The sequence below is a fragment of the Cebus imitator genome, unplaced genomic scaffold, assembly GCF_001604975.1.
Source record: "Cebus imitator isolate Cc_AM_T3 unplaced genomic scaffold, Cebus_imitator-1.0 Scaffold102, whole genome shotgun sequence".
Taxonomy (NCBI): domain Eukaryota; kingdom Metazoa; phylum Chordata; class Mammalia; order Primates; family Cebidae; genus Cebus; species Cebus imitator.
Window position 1 is genome coordinate 6,039,074 of NW_016107417.1, and position 24,072 is coordinate 6,063,145.

At 38.0% G+C, this 24,072-nt stretch overlaps 1 long non-coding RNA gene and 1 other non-coding gene across 2 annotated transcripts in view; one reads left to right on the top strand and one right to left on the bottom strand.

The window, feature by feature from the left end:
- The window catches only part of LOC119472484, a 12,154-nt gene extending 9,837 nt beyond the window's left edge, over window positions 1-2,317 (top strand). Inside the window, exon 2 of the long non-coding RNA XR_005201635.1 lies at window positions 651-2,317. This is a non-coding gene — a long non-coding RNA (uncharacterized LOC119472484). The remainder of the gene's footprint in view (window positions 1-650) is intronic.
- Window positions 2,318-12,497: 10,180 nt separating this feature from the next.
- LOC119472498 lies at window positions 12,498-12,628 on the bottom strand. The gene has a single exon (XR_005201650.1). It is a non-coding gene; the product is annotated as a small nucleolar RNA SNORA72 (small nucleolar RNA).
- Between the last annotated feature and the right edge of the window lie 11,444 nt (window positions 12,629-24,072).

The window sequence follows — 24,072 nt, forward strand, 5'->3', positions numbered from 1 at the left end:
AGACGGAGTTTTGCTCTTGTTGTCCAGGCTGGAGTACAGTGGCGCAATCTTGGCTCACCACAACCTCTGCTTTCTGGGTTCAAGCGATTCTCCTGCCTGAGCCTCCTGAGCAGCTAGGATTACAGGTGCTCACTACTACACCCAGCTAATTTTTCAGTATTTTTCTTAGAGATAGGATTGCACCATGTTGGCCAGGCTAGTCTCAATCTCCTGACCTCGTGATCCACCCTCCTCAGCCTCCCGAAGTGCTGGGATTACAGGTATGAGCCACCACACCCGGCGTGACCTCTTGATCATAAAAAAGAGTCTTCTTTTACTTAAAATTCTTTTTCTTATTCTCTTGGACATGGCTTTCCTTAAAGTTAGAAGACAAAATTTATGCTAAATCCAGAATTGCTAATAACTTTGAAGATCAGTTTTAGTAATCTTTGCTACAGTGCAAAAGTAATAAAACTCCAAGCAAGATTTCTGCAAGTTAAAACAAAAATTTTTTTTAATGAAGAAATGATACTGTTGATTTCTAAGACACACAGGAATTTTAAGTACTTTCAATGATAGTAAGGTACTGTTGACTTCACTGAGACACCATCATCCCTGAGCTTGTTAAGAAAATTTAGTAACTTTTTTAAAAAAGTGGTGCTCTTTTTAAGAAGTTAATATGACTTGAAACAGTGACAAATTCAAGAATTTACAGCCCAGGATAAGGAGCACAATGTATGGTCTCTGCAAAGACTGAAGTAGCTGGAGAGAAGATGGGAAAGAAGCCAAGCTACCCAAGAAACCAGAATCTATGAAATTTTTAGCTTCGAAGTCCAGAAACAGGACCAGGTGTACAGGAAGAACTCAACAAGTGACTTTTTGGTAACCAGATAACATAGACACCACACAAGGCAAATGTAATTCGTGTATCTAACGTTTTCACAGAGGGAAAATTTTATTTCTTTTTCAAATTTAGTGACACATGTTTTCTAAATGCGTTTTTTTTTTGCATACATTATATTTTGCTTATTCAGTCATCCATCAAAGGACATTTGGATTGCTTACTGCTCTGAACATGGGTGTGCAAATCTCCTTGAAGTCCTGCTTTCATTTTTTTTCATCAACTTTTAAGTTCAAGAGTACATGTGCAGGATGTGCAGGTTTGTTACATAAGTAAACATGCCATGGTAGTTTGCTACACAGATCACCCCATCACCCAGGTATTAAGCCTTTTAAAGTAAAATATATAGTGCCATATCTATTATATGTCTACATATTCGTGGTAGTAAATATTTAATTTTTTTCCTTTCTTTCTCTCAGTGCATTATTCCCTCCTTGATATAATAATTTTAAAAATAGACGTATCCTATTCAGGAGACCTTTGATGAAGATGTGTATCTGAATTCTACACATAAAAATTGGACCATAGTAATTGCTGCCACCTTGTGGGACTGTGAAAAAAAGTCAAGAGTCTATTACCTCCTTATACTCAGCATCCTTTCATTCAAGCATTCATACATCCATTCATCCTTTCATGCCACATCTACTCTGTGCCAGGCCCTGGCTAGGCTCTGGGGACATAAGGCAAGTAAGACACACTCTGTGTCCTCATGATATGTAGTGCAAAATATTGTCACAGAAGAGAGTGCCCTTCTTGGTTGGAAGTAGTAGAGGAACCCAAAAGACTTCACCAAAGAGGCATAATCCAAAGATTCATGGATAGCCAGGCTGATTCCATTCTGTGTGGCTTTCTGGTGTGAAAATAGTTTCCTGGACAGAATACTCCAGCCCATTTCTGCTGTTTCTTTCTCACTAGTAGGAAAGACAAAGAGAAACACAGTGCTGCCCATCCTTAGCACCTCAGAGGGTATGTGAATATCCTTCCTCTTCTTCTCCAGACCCTCTTTCCTCCCCACTTTCTACTGCCCTGTGCCCCAGAAGGCTAATCAGTGGGAACCACCTCTGTCTCTCTCTTACACACTGACTTCCAATTCCATTCAAACAATATTGGGGGTGAGGAGGCGTGAGCAGGAGAGGAAGGAGCATTAGATGTTAATATTTATGCCCAGATTCCCTCCCATATAGAGCATCAAGGGCCTAATGCATCCTTCAATATGAGGCTTCAGGTTATCCCTTCCCTTGTTTTTTCAGCTCCAGGGATGGTAATAGCGCTAAGCTGATGCTGGCCATAGAGTGCTACACTAACCCTTGTGGTCTTATATTCTGCTTACACCTTTGTAAATAATCCCTTCAAATCATCTAAATTTGAGTGTGCCATTGGTTTCTTGCTTCCTGACTGATATAGAAGAAACAAATGAATAAATAATTGATACATGAATTCTATGCAAATGAATAATTGAATTATTTTTTATTTTATTTTTATTTTATGTTTTGTGGGTACATAGTAAGTATATATATTTATGATGTGCATGAGATGTTTTGACACAGCCGTGCAATGTGAAATAAGCATCTCATGGATAATAGGGTATGAATGATTGAGTTAAATAACTAAATGAATTAAAGCATGAATGAATGAGTGGATACTGAGATAAATGTATGAAAACTGAACGCAGGCATATAGACTATAAATCTATTTCATGCACGAATGATTGCATAATGACTAAGAAAATGAATGACACCTATGTAAAAAACTGAATGGAAGCATGAATGAAGAACAAATTCACAAAAACATGAATTAAGACCAGTTTTAATCAATTTCAATGCCTGACTTTACCACCTCCCAGGCTCCGTATTCTAGAACACATGCAAAGAAAGGAATGGATGAGCTTTTTGCTAAAACAGATCTGTTACATGAAAATCTGGTCTAGAGAGAGGCACTGAGAAGTTAAGTTAGGAAAAATGTTTTGGGACAAGATTAAGTTAAATTTTAAGGAAAAGGACAGAGAGTCAAGGTAGAGGTTTCCTTAGAGGAGCAGAACATAGAGATGGAATATAGGGAGTGAAATGAATGAAGCTTCCTTTCTCTAGAGGGAAATTAACAATGGTTCACAGGCTCACAGACAAGGCACCGTGGAATAGGAACCCTGCCAGTAAATACTGCCATGAGAATCACTTGTCATGGATGGGAGAACTGGGAAGCATCTAAATGCTACATCTGGATGCCAAAGTGGGATGAATCGATGAAATTTTTTTCTCAAGACTCAGATATCATCCATTAAGCTACTAGATCATGTTATAGAAACCACTTTCCAAAGGATCATGGTTATTAGCACAAGGTCACTGATCTCACTCACTTGTTCTAAACATGATACCCTGGTCAAGATTCAGTGCTCCTGTATTCATGCCAAAACATGCAGGGGATGGAATTAGAAGTAATTTAAGAGTCACGAAACACCGCATGTCAATATGAGCTCTTGTTTTCTAATTTACCTCTCCCCCAAGTTCAAAATCCTATTTAATAATAAAAAGAGATACTAGGACACATCCATATTTACATGTGTAATCCAGGAGGACACAATTCACATGCTAGAAACTTTAAAGTTTAAATTTAAACTTTAAATTCTGAAAAATACAAAATATATTCAGGAAAAAGGATCATGACTGTTCCTCTGGAGATCTCTTTTCTGGGAATTTTCTTAAGAAAATAATCACAAATATAAGAAGATGTAGGGGCAAGGATGTTCACTGCAACATTGTTTATGCAAATTTTTTAAAAAATAAATTTCCACTATTAGGAGACTAAAGCAATGGCTAATAACAGGTGACTCTTGTCAGGCATTGATCAATGTATTAACTCTCCTTTAATCCTCACAAGAGTCTAAGTAACTATGTATGGTTATTATACCAATTTTAGAGGTGAGAAAATCGGGGTGTGGGGAATTCAATTTATTTTCACAAAGCTAGAAATTGGTAAACCTGGCATTTGAACTGAGACAATCTGGCCCAATGTTGAGGCTCATAAAACGATGTCATACTGTACTTGTATAGTCAAAGTTCTTGACTATTGTCACTGATAAGCAAGGATGCCTGTAGAAAACTGAGCTAAAGAAGCAGATTAAAGAAACAGCACATACAGCCAAATCTCATGATACTGGGATGAATGGTCACCAAAAAGGTAAAGTTGGTGTTCTCTGGTGAGAATATTACTTTTGGGGTAATTTTTGATATACATTGGATTTCTTACAATTTGTACACGTCATTTTAACAAAAATAATAAAGCTAATGCCAAAAAATCAAGCAAAATTTTGGTTGGGTGCTCATCTATGTCACACCTAGATGCATGCTATTTTTCATCTGTTGCCATAGGTATTGTAAATGGAGGCACCCTGATTGCCACTCTGGCCTTGCTGCCTTTGAAATGCCTACACCATTTTGCCTTTGAAAGTGCTATCTTCTAGCTGCTGCCATTCTGGAATCCCAAAATCCCCACTTACATCAAGGAGCCCCATTTCATGAAAGCTTGTCTCAGTGTCTGCAGGAAACAGAGATTATCCAACCTGCAGAAATAGCGATTACCAGGCTTTTCCAATAAATTCCAGGGGCTTCTCATCAGTGCATTCCTTATTACCTCAGGACAGTGCTTGGCCCTCTTGGAGAACACAGGTTTCAAGTTCTTAGACCTTACATATTAAATCCATTCTAATGTTTCCTATACCAAGAACCAATTTAATACCATGCCAAGGAAATTCTGGAAGATCCACTTCATTTACTCTTATCCTTCTTCATGTCCAGGGTTCAACAAGCCATCAAAGAAAACTTGTAGAACTAATTATTCCAGGCACCCTGAGTCATGGGAATATTCGTATGTCAATGAATTTCCCTTCTCCCGCCTGTTGTACACTTTTCCCACTGGAAAAACATCTTTGAGATCATATATTTTACCTTATTTCTTTCTGTGCATATTAGTTAGCAAGGTTCTGTAATTCCTTTGGTATGTAAGTCATTTATTCCAAAAGTAGGGCTTGTATTTCTCTTCTAAGGCGGTGCTTTGAGTTGACTCTGGTTTTAAGTCTATAAAATAAGGGGCAGGGGAAGGAGGAAGATTCTTGAGGGGGATTCTTGAGGAGAATCTGCGTCCTCTTGTGAGGCATGTGCTTCATGTAAGGTTATGGTACATTCTTCAGGCAAGGGAAGACTTTTCTTCAGGGGAAAGAACTATTTCTGACAGGTAATACAGCTCAGGTAAATCTGAAATTTAAGAATCTCAGACTGATCCACCAACATGTTCCTTATACCCAGTCTCAGGGTCGCTTTCTTCCTCAATCAGGGCCCTGACTTTGATGCAGGAGCTTCACTGAGGCTGTGCATCTATCTAGTCTCCTTTGCAGCACTGCTACCTTTATAATCAGATCTGAGCCTAGTTTTCAGTACATCTGCAGGAGATGAGTCAACTTTTGAGCGCCGTAGAAACTTTCTGGCTTTCAAAGCATCCCTTGGGTTGGCAGTTAAAGAACACAAACCTATCGTTTTCTTTTTCCAAGGCTTTCCATGGGGTTATAAGGGATCATCCCACTCCACAATCCTAAAGATTAATGGGGACCCTATACTGGTTTAGAGGAACAGGGGCTTGCCCTCTGTCTTTACCCAATCCCAATTAACCTTATATTAAAACTGTAGTAATGCATCAAATGTTAGTGCTACCCTGCTTACTTCCAGTGATGGGAGTCCTGATTGCTTTCCGATACATAATAATTCAATTTGTAGGTTCTTTCTTTTCCCCAGCCTGGATTTGTTGACTAAAGCACTCTTGACAGTCATGTGAAGTATCTGTAAGCCAAACCTTCCAGGTTTTGGAAGCCAGAGTGGATGGGTGTCAGGCAAACAATCCCAAACAATTTACACATGCTCTCATACTCTCATCCCCAGTGTTAGCCTTATTGGTTGCACAAGAGGATAGAGATTTCTACCTCCTGAGGACAGGCACAGGTAATTCACATATGGTGAAAGAGAAATGACCAGGAAAATCTGAAAAGATGCCCACCCTCACAGGTATTCAGGAAAACAAAAAGTAAAATAACAAGGAAATATAATTTTTTCACGCTTAAAATGGAGAAAAATGAAAATACTCAGTATCGGTAAGAATGCAGGCAAGGGACTGTCAAATCCAGTTGATGAACGTGTCAATCATCTATATCAATCATCAATCATGTATCATGAACACATGATTTTTGGAAATGTAACATTTTTAGAGACCCATTTGGTAGTGTCTCAAAATTTTGTATGCTCATATAGTTTCACCCAGTGATGCCATTTCTAGAGACCAATTCTACAAAAATATAAGCAAATATGAGAAATGGACACATACATATAAATGCTTACTGCAGCAATTGTTCTAAGAATGAAATGTTGGAAGCACCTGAAAACCCACCAGTACGAGAATAATTAAATAATTTACAGGATAGCCACAATGTGGCTAAAAAGTTAACTACACTGAAGTGAAAAGATGATTAATGAAACATCAACTCAAGGGCAATATGAAGATCATAATCCTACTTATGTAGAATCACTGTACATATTTATAAATGCATAAAAGTTTTGATAGATACATACTGAGTCATTAATAGCACTTTTCTCTAGAAAGGGAAGTAGGATTGGAGGGGGTGATATAGAAGGAGACTCTTACTTTTGCTACACATCTGTGTAGTATGAATTTTTTACTGTAAGCGTATACTACTTTATAATTTTTAAAATAAATGTAACCTGTGTTCATTCTACTTGCAAGATTTTATGATTGTACTAAGGCATCTACCTGTATGTTTCTGAATCTGTTAGAGGAAATAGGGAATTTATTACCTTTGGCCTTTAATAACATTCTGCTGTTTCATCATTCTAACTTGTTCCATCATTAATAATACAATACTTATTAATGCTAAAAGAGAATTGCATGCTTTTGTTTTCTAATGTGAACAAAGTAAAAGATTGCATGCAATGCATTCATTTTCCATAACAAATATGTACTAAACATCTTCTCTGTACCAGGCATATTGCTGGGGCTTGGCTGTACATGGTCCCTGCACTAAACTAACTGATGAGAAAATAGATTGTAATTAATAAACAAGCCAGCTATGGCCACATTCATCAGGACTGTGGTTTAATATTTTCCTGGCACAGTTCTGAAACTTTGCCTTCTCCTAGGCCAGGACTTAGGAAGGACATTTAGATGTGGCAGGCAAAGGCAACATCTCTTCTTATAGAAGCGTCTGCTGGAGACTGGAACAGAAACCATTCAGAGGCTACAGGTAGGGACAAGGGGACACTGGGAAGAGCCAAAGCTTTGCAGCAGACACTACTGTGGTTCCCAGGGCTCTGTAGAATGCAGCCACCCACTAATGAGCTGTTTATACTGTCCAGGACCCTTTCTAAAAATAGCTGCCTTGCACATTTTGATTTGAGAATTGGAGATTATAGATATAGAAATAGATATATGGCAATATGTAATAAAGTATTAATAAATTAAAGTTACTACAATTTTTTTTTTGAGACAGGGTCTCACTCTGCTGTCCAGGCTGGATATAGTGGTACAATCATAGCTCACTGGAGCCTGGGCTTGAGCAATACTCCATGCTCAACTAATTTTTTGCTAGTAATAGTGACAAGGTTGCACTCTTTTGCCCAGGGTGGTCTCTAATTCCTGGGATCAAGTGATCCTTCTGCCTTGGCCTATCAAAGAGCTAGGATTACAGGCATGAACCACTGGGCCTGGCCAAGGTGGTTTTTTTTTTTTTTTCATCTGGAAAAAAAAAAAAAAAAAAAAAACAGCAGCTATGAAAAAATCATTTAGGGCCAGAGGTACTTCTGGCACCTACAACTTTCACTGGGGATTAGAGATATAGGGGCCAGGGATTTTCAGGGCTCTGAGAGTTACTAGGGTAGCCCAGGAGGTGGGGAATGCCCCTGCCCTCACCAAGTGTGAACCTCAGTTTGGAGCGAGGAGCCTGCTGTTGCTGGTGTCAGATCAATAAATCTGTACCCACACCACCCCACTCTCCCCCAAACCCTCTCCACACTGGGGTTCTGCTTTGAAGGCTTCTGATAGGGCAGCTGGGGAGCTTGGGGTATTGTTGCTGTGTAGTCTTGAAGGACCATCACTTGGAAACCTGCTAAAGTTTTTCTAAGTATTCAGAGAGATCCGAACATCTACCACACCAGATGCCCATGTGGTTATTCCCTTTCTTCCAGCTCCTCACTTCCTAAAGGATCTAGCCCAGAACAACACACCACCAAAAGCACTGTTCCCTCCCTTTGCTTTTCATCTCTCCATACAGTCCCTACATACAAGTAGGGCATCGAAAGGGCAGGGCTCATGGCAGAAGAATGGGGCGCTTTTGAAGAGGTAATATCTGGAAGTGGGTAGACTGAAAACAGAAAGGGTGTATTGGCCTCTAAGGGGAAGTGTTGTAGGCTTTCTTCTCCATTTCCATCCTTCTTCCTTGCCCACAAGAATTTGTCCTTATATTGGGTAAAAACTGCTTAAGAGTAAGGCTCTTAATTGGTCCAGATGCTAAAGGCATTGTCCATCTCTCTGTAAGGATTTAGCACAAGGGCTATGGGTTTTGTTTGTTTGTTCATTTGTTTACTTTACTATTAAAAAGTCATTATCATTCTCTTTCTCTTCCTCTACCTCAATCTTATCTTCCAGTTACTTTGTTAAGTTTCCCTATGACAACAGTGCCTCAAATTTTATCTTGTAGGTTATTATACTTTATTCCTCCTTAGCAAAAAAATTACCAAAAATATGTGTAAGAAATAATTTGTTTTGGAATTCCTTTAAGAAAAACATAAAAAGTCTCCTGAGATAATTGAAAATATAATCTAGCATTAACTGATCAACTGTCAGTGAACTTTTTTTTCCAAGCACTGCTAAATATATATTACATATATATATATATTTTACATTCTTATAAAATGTATATATAATATATTAATATATATATTACATTCTTATAAAATGTAAAACGGTCATGTGTCAAAGGTTTTATTTAATTCATTAATTAATGAGAGAATATGTAAAAGATATAACTAGTTCAAAGGCGAATTCAAAGAGAGAGAGAAAGACAGATAAGGAATGCTGAAATGAATTTACAAATAGATGCAAAACTGGCTTTTTCCACAAGGATATGGAAGGAAATCAGTTGTCCCTTCACTTAGACACAATTCATTTGCACATTATGGACAAGAGTCATCTGCAGACTCTATTATCTACAAAGTTGTACGTAGCTCAAATAAAATCAAAGGAGGAGATACCCCACAAGGATGCACAAGACAGAAGACTCAGTAATCTTTTTTTGCCATGTCAAAGTCTTCCATCAATTTTTCTGACTGTTAAGTCAGGATATTTAATTCTTTGTTCACGGTATGTCATTTATATTTGTTTTTAAAAATTTGATACTGCTGGTATGGCTTTTAATTACTCATTTGAAGCTATGAGAAGAGGAACCCTAGACAGAGGAAAAATTATCATAGTAAAAATTATTTTTTTTGGCCAATCTGGACATATTCATATAAGTATATACTACCAAGGAATATGACTTCTGAGTTCATAAATATTAGGTTGCCGAAACATACAGGATTGCCAGTTGAATTTAAAATAAATGACAAATTTTTTAAAGTATATGTATGTGTCAAATATGATAAGAAAAAGAGGGAAAATGGCTGCTGGACAAGTGATTATAATTTGTACCTCACTAGGCTGGGTCTTACTTTGTTTTTCTTAGGTGCAAAGAGATAATAGTTTCAGAACATGGAATACACTGAAAGCTGTTTGTTAAATTTCTTTTAACTTTACTTTTATTATTTATTCAAGACAATGCTAAGCAATAGTTATCACCTTCATTTCTGCATGCAGACACCAGGCCCAGCTGCCCAAGAGGAGAGGGGCTCATAGTTACAACTTTTTCCTGGAGCAGGAATGGTGAGCCTGCAGTGACAACTCATCATTCCTTGCTTATCTCAGTTAAGGCAGATTAGATTATGATACCCAATCACAACTTTCTAGCTCATTCAGGACACTGAAGGAAACACTCCTCCTTCTTTTCTAATAAAAACCCAATAACTAGCAAGCACAGCTTCTGGAAATAGGATATCTCATGAATTTGACAACTGTGACATATTTTATTCCCTGTTGCATTACGCATAATTAGTCTTTCTGGGCAAGGTCACACAGACCTTGGTTTGCTCAGCAGTTTGTGAATTCCACCTAATCTGCAAAACAAAGGAAAAAGCCATAGTATGGTGGAAGAAGAGTGTCTCTTGTAACACCAACGAAGGCCAGAATAGTGTGAATAAAGAAGGTAAGATTCTAGAAAAGTTTCCGAGATAGAGTCAATAGTTTGGTTTGTGATCTGATGGAAGAAATAAATGGAAGTACGAGTTGAGAAGAATGGCCAGGCCTCTGGGTTTTGTAGCTGGAAAAACTGTGGGGCCTTTACTGAGGTGGAAATTAGGGAAGGAGAAGTAGGTTGGCGTTTATATAAAAGAGACTGTGTAAAGGTGGGAATCTGAATTTCATTACTTTTGTCTCCTGAATATTCTCCTTTCCTGCATCAGCTTTTCCACATTCTGAATAATTTTACCTAGCAAACTACATTAAATTTCAGTTCAGGGCTGGGCGTGGTGTCTCATGCCTGTAATCCCAGTACTTTGGGAGGCCCAGGCTGGGGGGATCACCTGAGGTCAGGAGTTCCAGACCAACCTAGCCAACATAGTGGAACCCCATCTCTACTAAAAATACAAAAATTAGCCAGGCATGGTGGCAGGAGCCTGTAATCCTAGCTACTAAGGAGTCTGAGGCAGGAGAATCGCTTGAACCCAGGAAGCAGAGGTTGCAATGAGCCAAGATTGCACCACTGCACTCCAGCCTGGGCGACAGAGACTCAGTCTTAAAAAAAAATAAAAATAAAAAGACAATCTGAAAGAATGGTGATATTTTAGGCCAGGTGTGGTGGTTCACACCTGTAATCCCAGCACTTAGGAGGCCGAGGCGGGTGGATCACCTGAGGTTGGAGTTCGAGACCAGCCTGGCAACATGGAAAAACCCTGTCTCTATTAAACACACAAAAAATTAGCTGGGCGTGGTGGCACATGCCTGTAATCCCAGCTACTCAGGAAGCTGAGGCAGGAGAATTACTTGAACCCAGGAGGCAGAGGTTGCGGTGAGCCAAGATTGTGCCATTGCACTCCAACCTGGGCACAAGAGCGAAACGCCAGCTCTAAATAAATAAATAAATAAATAAATAAATAAATAAATAAATTTCAGTTCATTCTCTCTTTAAAAAAAACAAATACCAATTATCGCACCAGAGCTTCTGGTCAGCCTGAGATTATCAGTGTTCCCATAGTGAATTCCCATAAATTCCAACCCAAAGCAAACAAACAAGAAATTTGAATCACTCTACTCAGCCTGTTGAGGGGAAATAGACAATTTTCTTTTAGGTCTTTTGACATACTGAAAAATAGCCTGGAGGTCTCCCCATGTGCCTGACTCATGGTTAGTGCCCTGTAAATAACTACTGAAAGATAAATGAATAAATCTTTTTTATGTGTCCTTTAGCTCTAGTGTGTAATTCCAAGATCTACTGGAAACTCCTTTTGTTCATAATCACCACTAGTACATTACACCCATTGATTTTGATTAAGTATGTGAGGTCTATTTTTGTCCATTACTTAGCTAATGTTGCATAATTAGTCACAATCTTATCAATTACAACAACAAGAACAGCAGAGGACCATGGTACTCAGTCTAAAATCTGTTGGCTTCCCACACAGAGTAAGATCCAAACTCCTCAGCTTTATAGCCTTTAATGATTTGGCTCCCACCAACCCTTCCAGCTAATCTCATTTATATTCTGTCTCCAGAACAAGATCTGAATTCACATCTTTGGCTAAAGTACCAGTTTCTCTGCTTTTCACCTACTTCCATTTTCACTCTGAAATGTCACTTTCACCAGGTCTTATTTGGAATCCTCTCTAATTCATCATGGAGATTGGCCAGGGATGGAGCAAAAAAGGTCTGCTAAATAGTGAGTTTTTAAGTTCCATTCTAAGAAATTTAGATTGAATTATTAATCTAAAATTCTTTTTCTAGATTATGATCTAAGCAATTAAAAGAGAAAAAGAACTATTAGCATCATTGAAAAGATCATCTTCGATAATATCCTTCAAAAATCAAGCACAGAAAATATTTTTAACACTGTTTTTCTTTAATCCAAAGTATTTTTCACATAAAATAATCAAATATAGTTTGTAAATGTGTCTCAGGTAGTACTTTCTTTAAATAATTAAACCTTTTGTTATGACAATTAACTGCTTATTTTTTATTTTTAAATTTTTATAAACAGTAATTTTTACAATTCACAATTCATGTAATAGCAACTGCTGCCATCAAATTTCTTTCCTTTGGTTATCCCTTCTTTAGACAACAGTCTGCAAATTACCACTGATTTTTTGCAAAAATTATTATGTTAGCTGTGCTGTCATTTTTTTTAACGTTGACCAAAGATAACCTAGAATCACAGCCATTATGTGATCACACAAAATGATCATATAACAAATCAGACCTGGTTTATCACCAGCATTTATAAAACCAGACCTGGGGAAATAACTAGGTCTGGAATACATGTGTAGTCTTAATATTGGAAATGTTTTACCTGTCCTGACTATTACAAAATCAGAACAGCAAGAATATTCACAGTAATTGCTTCACTTAAGTGATAAAACCCCAACTCATGAATAGATAACATGCTGAACTCAATTAAGTGTCCTATGAGCTGAGAAGACATTGGTGAGCAGCACAAGTCAGAGCTTTTCTTGCTGAATTTATGCACTTTCGTTTTATTTGGGGTTGGAGAGATGGACAGTACACAAATCTTGTATCAAAGTGATCAGATATTTAGAGTTTTAAGAATGACTGAGTGGCCACTTTAGAATGGAGGGTCTGAAAAGGCCTGAGAAGGCAATATTCAAGCTGAAATCTGAAAATGAAAAGGAGATGACAGTGGAAAATTCGGGAGGAAGAGCATTCTAAGCAGAAGGCCCTAGAGCACTGTGGGGAGACAGAGTAGTACACGTTGTTGGAGAAGAGGCACAGATAGATCATGTATTTCCTGGTAAGCAAGCACAAAGTGGATTTTCATCTCCAAGCAGAGAAGTCCTTGGAAGATTTTTCAAAGGGAAGCAACATGATCTAATTTAGTGTTGTTCTTTTTCTTCTTTTTTAAAAAAATATTACTTTGGAAACTCTAATAAACAGATTTGGGGGGCAGAAGGTGAGGCCAGTTGGAAGGCAATAGTCGGGCCCACAGATGATTTTTCTTAGACTAAGATGGTGTTTGTGAAGCCGGAGAAAATATTAATCCAATTTGGAAACTGAGTCAAAAGATCTTGTTCATTCATTGGATGAGAGAGAGGATGGGGAAGGAAATTCATTCTAGAATATTACTCCCTATTTATGCGCTTCTTAAGATTCTTTGAGACAGTCATAATGTCTTACTGTGTGAAGTTATCAGTGTCAAAACAGAGTCACTTATGTCAAACTCTAATAAGATGGAGCCAGGAGGCCATGGAGAAGAAACCCTCAGGCACCTATGTTTGGAACAGAAGTTATTGCAAGAAATTCCTTAAAATGACAGTATACCAGATAAACCACTTGCACAAGGACACTTGCCTAACAATGGTGGTCTCCACTAGTAAGCTAATGCCAACTCCTGCAACAAGCCCCTGTAACCAATGGCTTTGTTTCAAAGCAGGTTACCTGTAATTCTTTCTTCTTTTAAAAGCCTGCTCTTACCCAGACCCCTTTGGATGCATCTGTGGTCTGACATAGAACCCACATCCTAAATTATAATTGCTTGCTATTCTCGAGTTAACTCTGTTTTGGAGAGGCAGTTTCTCTACTGTTTATTTTAGATTCACAACTGGTTCCTTTATTGATTAACTCATTAATTCACGCATGTTTATTTTGTTTGTATATTTGCATAGATTTCAGATTTTATCTTTTAGAAATAATCTTTAACAGTTGGAATAGGTTAGGGAGTGAGTAGGAAATGAGTAGAGGCAACACATGTATACAGCTTTTCTTAAAACTTTAGATTAGAGATCAAGTTGTTCTTCCATTACCCCTCTAGAGAGTTAGCCTGTACATTGTTCTGTGGAAATAACCAATCCCTATTGCTTGCAATCTCAGTGCAACCATCAGACAAGGAGTCCCCAAGGTTTAGATATGGCCCTATAAGTTGGCCAGAGCTATTGGTCACTAGGCTGATGTCACATCGACTTCACACAGGCCCCACTGCTCTTGGAGCCTGCCTCTCCTTCTAGAAAACTGGTTTCTGGGTCCTCAAGGGTAAGAACACCCACAGGGTGATAGCATCAGTGTGCAGCAGCAGCTGGTGGAGCATGACATCAGTGCACTGTGTGGGCCAGGAGTCTAATCATTGCTCTGTAGGCCGAGGCTCAAGGGCAGCCCCAAGTGTGTGGAGGGTGAGGGACGTGACATCACCTGGCTACAAGGGCCGGGGGGGGGCTAGGTGCCCCTCTCCCCTTTCTCTGGATCATAGGCCCTGGGAGGGTGAGAGGACGTCAGGGCAGTGTGCTGGTGGACTCTCCGGCCCTTTTACAACACCATAGTCCTCATGACCATCAGGGTAGGGAGTATTCAACTTTTAAAATTGAGAGAGCAAAGGCTCAGAGGGGTGGACTAACTTGCACAAGATTATACAGCAGAGCTGAATTCTAGATGGTCTAATAATTCTTTTTCTTTAAGAGAAACATAATCATATTTTACTCATGAGATATTTTGAAGATTAAATTAAGTAATGTACATAAAACACCTTACAAATCCTTAAAATTCCTGAATATGCTTTTTGTCTATGGAGTCTGTCCATCCACCCCAGAGCAGGGACCTATTCTGATTTCTCGCTGGGTCTCTAGTAACTCAACACAAAGGAGAAGCAGAGTATACTGAGCAAAAGGCCTGAAGCTAAGATAATAGACCTTATCAAGCAAAAGGTAAGGCCAATTATAGCTGTCTCACCTGCATCCTGACAAGCACACACATAGGCACACACCCAAGCTTGCACCTCTCACCTTGTCTTTTTCTTGGCATCACCCTTCCTATAATCATCCAGGCTGAAAATCTGCTGTCATTCTGCTCCTTCATGCCTGCCACGCCCAATTAGTCACTGACTCCACCTCCTATTCCTTCCTTATTCTCTGTTTTTCTTAGGTAAGTCCTCCTTAAATGACCTCTAACTTACTCAAATTGTTTCCTTAGTTCAATTAATAAATATTATCTATGCTTAATGATCATTTTACCAAATATTTCCAATTTTCCAATATTTTCCAAATATTTCCGATTTTCCAGTTCACCAAATATTTCCAATTTTACCTTTACCCAGCACATAATGGGATAATGCTTCCTGGCCTCAGAGCAGTGAGGTGTTTGAATAGATGTGACCCACCCCACTCTTTTGCTTTCTGATACAGCATTTAGTTGCCACTCTGAGGAGCTCTAGAGTTCTCTTTTCCTCTTCTCCCAAGAAGGAAATTTCAATAGATTCTGTCTCAAGAAACCGCTTTCTTTGCTCATGTATAAGAAGCAACCCCACATCCATTCAAATTTGATCATGAGATTGCAGAAATTCAGTCACAACTTCAGGCTCCACTTCTAATTCTGGTTCTCTTGGCTATTTCTCCCACATCTGCAGTGATCCCCTCCACTGAAGTCTTTAACTCCCTCAAAGTCATTCATGAGGGTTGGAATTAACGTATTCCAAACTCCTGTTAATGTTGACATTTTAATCTCCGCTAATCACAAATGTTCTTAATGGCACCTAGAGCGTTGAACCCTTTCCAGAAGCCTTTCAATGTACTTTGCCCAGATTCATCAGAGAAATTAGTATCTATGGCAGCTATAGTTTTACAAAATGTATTTCTTAAATAACAAGACCTAAAAGTAAAATGTCAACATTAACGGAAGTTTGGAAGAAGTTGATTCCAACCCTCATGAAACTCCATCTCAAAAAAACAAAAACAAAAAAACCAATAAAACACGGAAATTGATGGTTCTAAAAGATATGTAACACAGTAAAGGTACATAATATGTGAATGTGATGATAGAAGAAAAAAATAGAATTACCAAATTATCAAAAATGATATATTGAGACAAATACTACATGCTCTCACATAAATGTGGAATCTTAAAAAGTTGAACTCATAGAAGCAGCGAGTAGAATGGTGATTACCAGGCCTGATGCAGGTAGGTATCAGTCAAAGAATACAAAATTTTACTCAGGAGGAATGAGTTCAAGAGCTCATGGTGATTATAGTTTATAACAATGTATTGTATAACTGAACATCACTAACAGAGTAGATTTTGTGTTCTCACCACAAAAAAACGTTTATAAGGTAACATATATATTAATTTAGCCATTCCAAACTGTATATATATTTCAAAACATCACATTGACATCATAAATATATGCAATTTTTATTTACCTCTTAAGAAATAAATACAATTTTAAATGATACATTGAATATATACACACTGAAGAAAAATAAAGACTGCAAGAAAATGCAGCAAAATGCTAATAGTTATATTTAACCATTTTTCTAACTTTCTGTAATTTTATGATATAGTTTGATAAAAAACAAATTTTATTAAATATCCATTCTCTGCTTTGTAGCTGTTCTTAGACTTTGAATAGAGCAATAGAGAAAGTATTTGGTTTTATTGGTTGTTTTTGTTTTTGTTTTTTTGAGATGGAGTTTCACTCTTTTCACCCAGGTGGGAATGCAGTGTTGTGATCTCAGCTTACCACAACCTTTGCCTCCTGGGTTCAAGTGATTCTCCTGCCTAAGCCTCCTGAGTAGCTGGACTATAGGTGTACACCACAGTGTCCAGCTAATTTTTGTACTTTTGGTAGAGATGGGATTTCACTATATTGGCCAGGCTGGTCTCAAACTCCTGACCTCAAGTAATCCATCTGCCTTGGGCTCCTAAAGTGCTGGGATTACAGATGTGTGCCACTGCGTCTGCTGAGAAAGAATTTGATAATATGAAGCAGGTCATAGCTTAAGAGAGAACTAAACCTTTGCACAGAAGTACAGTATAGAATTCTTACCAAACAACTGATAGTGGAAGCTTGACTATGTATAAAAGACCACGATAAATGCTGTTCACAATTTTAGGTGGCTGCATAGCTTTGAGCCTCAGATCTCTTCACTGCACTAAAGGGGATAATAAGGGTCCTCCGCAGATTTAATGTGAGGATTCAAAGAGATTATATATATAAATGCTAAGAACAGAACCTGGACTGTGGTGAATTTTCAATACATGTTAACTGTTTTGGTTATTGGATTTTTCTTTAATTATTAATTCTTGGTTACAGTGCCCCCATGTGTCTATACATTGCACTACTTCTGGTCTTTAAAAGGACTTCTTAATACTTTAGATGGATGCATTTGAATGACAGTTCTAAGGCTGTATATGATTGTCCACTCGAGTTTTATGTACACTATGAAGATTAAACAGCTCCTTTAAAAGTGTGTTATCCCTGAATATAAAAGTAACACATGCTCACTGTAGAAACTTTGGAAAATATTGAGAACTATACAGAATTCTAGTCACCTACATACAACTACCTATTTTATATGTTTTATATATTCTATATATGGATTTTTACAAATTGGCATCTGTGCGTTTTTACGTTATACTAAATTTTAGAGTATATGTAAAATACATTATTAAAGCAAGAGCAGAAATAAAACTGTGAGGCAACTAGGGGTTATCCCATTGTAAACAGAAGCTGGTATTGTCATCACAGTCTCTCATGTCCCTCATTCATAGGCAACTAAAGTAGGTACATTAAACTGGAGTGGAAAAATGCCTTAAAGTGCAAGAAAGTCTAATCTGACTTACAAGTACAATGTTGTATTTTATTATACCTTATGTATAGCTTTAGGAGAATCAGTTTGATGTATAAGGAGGCTTTCTTGTTCTTTAACATAATAATAAAATAAATACTTTAAAGTTATTTCTTCTGTGTATATAAAATGTGGCCTTTTGTATAATAAAGAAGGGAAAATAAGAATATGGTTATATGTACTTGCTTATTTCTGCAAAGATAAAGGAAGGAAATACAAGAAATGAATGGAAGTGCTCATGGGTTGGGGATAGGTAGAATGGCAAGGGATGTAAGCAAGATTTCTCTCAATATTTCTTTTTAGATAGTTTTGACTTTGCAGACATGTAAATAATATACAAACTCAAAATAAAAATGATTAACTCAAATAGATAAAGAAGAGTCAAACTTTAAAATACAAATATCTAAAATCAGCATAGAAATGTAAAAGCACAACAAATTAATTCAAGTATTTTTTGAACATAGCACTCTAAATAAGGACAAAAAGAATTAAAAAGAAATCTTAAACTTTCCTGAGTGAGATTATTAGAGGGGGTGATATTGATATAGCAAGTCTGAAAATATTTTGTTGTTTTGTGGGATAGAACAAATTAGCAAATTTATTCATACTTTGGGGCATCAGAGGTCTTTGTAAAAGAGGAATACAAATAAGAAACAGGGAAAGATAAGAAAAAATCCTATAGCATAGATTCAATTTGGAGGTATTAGTATTATCTTTAAATATATATATATATCTTTAAACATACATATAAAATATATTTGTTTGTTTTATTTTTGAGAAGGAGTCTTGCTGTGTCACACAGGCTGAAGTGCAGTGGCTCAAACATAGTTCACTGCAGCCTTGAACTCCTGGGCTCAAGCAGTCCTCTGCCTCAGCCTCCCGAGTAGCTGGGACTCCAGGCACATGCCACCATGCCCAGTTTAAAAATGTATATTTAAAAGTACGTATAATATGTATATTTTTTCCACTTTTCCTATCTTTTTCTCCTGTTTTCTATAATGCAGTGACACCTCAGTTACAATGAACACAGTTAACATTTACTTGATTTCTAAACATCATTCCCCAGTAAAAGGAACCAGGGCTCCTTGGAGTAATGGCTAATTCCAGATCTGAGGTGGCCAAGCAGGGAAAGTGAAAGGTAAATCTGGAAAAGCTCAGTATTCCCCCAAACAAGGAAGTACTCAAAACTAGTGGGGACATGTCAATAGAACATAGTAAGTGGCTTGAAAGGGCTTCTCCCTGGAAAGTTTGGAACAATTTGAGCATCAAAAAGAATAATGCTAGAAATGAATTAAAGCGGCCCTCCATATTCGTGATTTCAAGCAACCTCAGAAAATATTCCAAAAAACACTGTATCTGCTCTGAACATGTACAGACCTTTTTTTGGTCATTATTCTTTAAACAATACAGTATAACAAATATTTACATAGAATTTGCATTGTATTAGGTATTGTAAGTAATCTAGAAATAATGTAACATGTGTGGGAGGATGTGGGTAGGTTACATGCAAATACTATACCATTTATATCAAGGATTTGAGTATCATCAGATTTTGATATCCTGGGGAGATCTTGGAACCAATTCTCCATGGATACTGAGTGAAGACTGTATAACAGTGTTGGTCACAACACAAATTCCTGGATACCCTCTACCCCCAACCAAGATTCTGATTAATTAGTCTGGGGTAGTGGGGAGGGAGGGAGCAGGAATTTACATTTCTAAGCAGCTCGCAGGCAGTGCTGGTGATGCTGATCCATGGACCTGACTTTGAATAGCACTGAATTATAAAATTTTGAAATCACAAAGTATCTGTGAGTCCATAGTGATGAGAAAGAGAGAGATAAATGATGGAGAGGGATGATAAAGTTCCTATTTATAGAGGAATGCCAGCTAGCAAATGTACAAGGAATTATAGATTTAGGGGGAAAAATCACCATTTTGTAGTTCCCAATGCGATAACCAATTCAGATAAAGATCACCAATGGAGGCCAAAACCATTCAGTAAAGGGCTTTTGAGGAATGGGATATTTACAAGCTCTCAAAAGATCATATTTATCCTATCAAATATATATCAAATCACTTATTAACAGCAGAGGAAAACATTTATATTTTTATCTTGGGAAAAGCTAGTGATAAATTTAGTGTCACCAATAATAGGACAAACTGGCACTATGTATTTCCTAATGGATACAGTGGGAAGTACAATGGATACAGTGGGAAGTATAATAGCATCTGTGGAATATTCTTGCCAAAAATGTTTAATGTGAATCTAATCATGAAGAAACAGACAAATCCAGACTGTGAGGCATAAATTGTCTGACTTGGAATCCTTAAAAATTTCTAGGACATGCAAAACTAGGAAAGGTGGGGGAAACTAAAAGTGACATAGCCAAATGCAATAGATTCTGGATCAAACAAATTCTATAGATGATATTGGGTATCCTGGGGGAATTTGATGGTAGACTGTTAGATAATATTTAATTAATGCTTGAAATTTTATGTGTAAGTTAATGGCACTGTGGTTATGTAGGAGAAGGGTAATTCTTTTTTCTTTTTTTGTGCTTTGGGCTCTGGGGTACATGTGCACATCCTGCATCCTGCAGGATTGTTGCATAGGTACTTACATGCCATGGTTGTTTGCTGTCTCCATCCCCCACCCCTCGCCTACATCAAGCATTTCTCCTGGTGTTATCCCTCCCCATCCTCCTCACCCCCTGCTATCCCTCCCCTCCATCCCACCACCTACCCCAGTGAGTGTTGTTCCCTAGGAGAAGGGTGATTCTAAGGAGATACAAGATAAAGAATTCTGTGTGGAGAATGCAGTCATCCAGGCGAGAATTGGTGGTGGCCTCGTGGTAGTGGGATTGAGAAGTGGTCAGAAGGGAGAGGTATTTTGAAGGGCAAACTGACAGGATTTGCTGGTGGATATAGGATACAAGGGGAAAAGGAAGATATGTTTTAGGTTTTTTGTCCCAAGAAACACCATATCCCTTAGACCCAATTAGTTTCTAGAAATAAAGAAATTTAATGGTAAAATCTATATGTGCCACATTATAGCTAAATTCATTGTATCATAATATTTACATGTGTTTTTCTTTTATCTTGGAAATCAGAGGACCAGGTTTGGTAACTGCTTAGTTTCCTCATATCCTTAAAATAGGATTGATATCTGTTATGCCTCCTTCATAAGATTTTGTGAGAACGAAATGAGATATTTATGAAAATACTACTCATGTGGTTAAGTCATCTAATAACCATATTTTCTATTTGTGTGGCACTTTCATGGTAAAATATGGTATCTTATGCTTTACGTAATTCAACACTGCACTAAAAATCTGGTGGTCTGAAATCCCTGTGGCATTATTAGGTTATGTTATTTCGTTAAAATACTCACTGGCACTGCCAAAGGAGGTCTCTCTATTTCTGTCTATCTCTCTGTGTCTCTGTCTCTATTTCTAAGGTGAGAGAGCTCAGGCAAGCAAGAGCAGCCCAACTCTAGGTCTGCAGAGCAGATCACAGTGGAGGGTCGCTCTCTTTGGATTGGTTCCTCCGCATAGTCAACACACAGCAGGAATCCAGTCAGCACCTCAGTGCCACCTACCAGGAGCTAGAGCTGCAGGGCTCTTTCTGTACCTGGTCTTCCTTAGCTTGGTGAAACCCAGTTTGTTCGTTATCAGAACATAGTCACGTTCAGCTTTTTAAACTGACAAATTAACTTTAATATATGTCAGTCATGGGCAGGCGCAGTGGCTCATGCCGATAATCTCAATACTTTGGGAGGCCGAGGAGGGCAGATCACCTGAGGTCAGGAGTTTGAGACCAGCCTGGCCAACATGGTGAAAACACTATATCTACCACAATACAAAATTAGCCAGGTGTGGTGGCACATGCCTATAGTCCCAGCTATTTGGGAGGCAGAGACAGGAGAATTGCTTGAACCCGAGAGGTGGAGACTGCAGTGAGCCGAGATGGCACCACTGCACTCCAGTCTTGGAGAGACAGAGCAAGACTCTGTCTAATATATATATGTGTCCGTGTGTGTGTGTGTGTGTGTATGTGTGTGTGTGTGTGTGTGTATTTGTGTATCTGATATATGTGTATATGACTGATACATATATAATATATATTATATATATATATATATATATACACACACATATATATATCAGTCACTGTGGCTGTTTTATCCATTCACCATTCTTTACTCTAATGCTCTGTAAGAGATTTTTTTCATCTATAATCCTGAGAAAATCAGATAGAAATATTTATCTGATACGCACTTTTCAGAATATTTAACTGATATTTACTTTAATCTCAAAGATTTAAAATTTATTCTTTAAACCTTTAGCCAAGGAATATTTAAGAAGTGTTACACTTTTGTTCCTATTAAATCCATGGCAGTATGCTATTTTGATAAATTAAAAGTTTGACCTTGTTATAGATAAATGACAGAGTAAAATTGCATGGTATTTGGGATTTCTGTTCAATATTAATAAGCAGATTTTAGTTACTCTTGTCACACACAAGAAAGTCACTATGTGAGATGATAGATATGTTAATTCGCTTCACTATAGTAATCATTTTACTGTCTATATGTGTCCGAAAACATAATGACATAAACCTCAAATATACACAATAAAATTCGTTTTAAAAAATACACAAAATAAAAATATAAACACCTGGAAGGAATGCACAAAATTTAAAAAATGTATGACAATAATAAATATCAAGCGTTTTTCCTCTCATCTGCCAAGAAATATTTTGCTATTGTCCATGTAGTTTTTTTTCCCATCCGTCAGTCTTGGTCTTTATTAGTAGACCAGGGTGAAGAGTGCACAGCTGTGAGAGAGAGAGAGAGAGAGAGAGAGAGTGTGTGTGTGTGTGTGTGTGTGTGTGTGTGTGTGTGTGTTGGAGGGCAGACAAGATCATACTGCACAGACCAGGAAGGAATTGCCAAATAAAGACTGATAAAATTAACTCAAAAAGAAAGCTTTGAGACCAGCCTGGCCAACATGGTGAAACTCCGTCTCTATTAAGAAATACAAAAATTAGCCAGGCATGGCGGCACGCATCTGTACTCCCAGTTACTCAGGAGGCTGAGGCAGGAGAATTGCTTGAACCTGGGAAGCAGAGGTTGCAGTGAGCCGAGATCATGCCACTGCACTTCGGCTTGGGCAGCAGAATGAGACTTTGTCACACACACACACACACACACACACACACACGAACACACACACATACACACGTGATTGATGGAAGAAAATAGACTGGATCCCAGGGAAGAAAGGAAGAAAGCATGAGGAGGTTACAGGTTTTGGGAAGAACATTGGCAGAGGTGTTAAGGAATAACTGCTATATGGGGGAGATGTTGAAATGACAGGAAAAGTCTACTTTGTAAATTTTGTTCTACATGAAGAATGTATTTGCCCACTACACCCAACACAAACACCCAGGGGCCTTCTGAAGTGATTTGAATTCCTTTCAGTATTTTAACAGACTGTTTTCTTTGACTTTTACATCATGCCAAGACTGGGCCATGAAGGGCTTGACTTAATTCAGATTACCAAAATACACAAGCACCAAAAGGCATTTTCTAATTGCATTTTAGGTTTTGGGGTACATGTGAAGAACATGCAAGTTTGTTGCATAGGTACACACATGGCAGTGTGATTTGCTGCCTTCCTCCCCATCACCTATATCTGGCATTTCCTCCCATGCTTTCTCTCCTCAACTCCCCACCCCCTGCTGTCCCTCCCCTATTCCCCCCCAACACACCCCAGTGTGTGATGCTCCCCTCCCTGAGTCCATGTGTTCTCATTGTTTAACACCCACCTATGAGTGAGAACATGCAGTGTTTGATTTTCTCTTCTTGTGTCAGTTTGCTGAGAATGATGGTTTCCAGGTTCATCCATGTCCCTACAAAGGACACAAACTCATCGTTTTTTATGGCTGCATAGTATTCCATGGTGTATATGTGCCACATTTTCCTTGTCCAGCCTATCATCAATGGGCATTTGGGTTGGTTCCAAGTCTTTGCTATTGTAAACAGTGCTGCAATGAACATTGGTGTGCACGTGTCCTTATAGTAGAACGATTTATAATCCTTTGGATATATACCCAGTAATGGGATTGCTGGGTCAAATAGAATTTCAATTTCTAGGTCCTTGAGGAATCACCACACTGTCTTCCACAATGATTGAACTAATGTACACT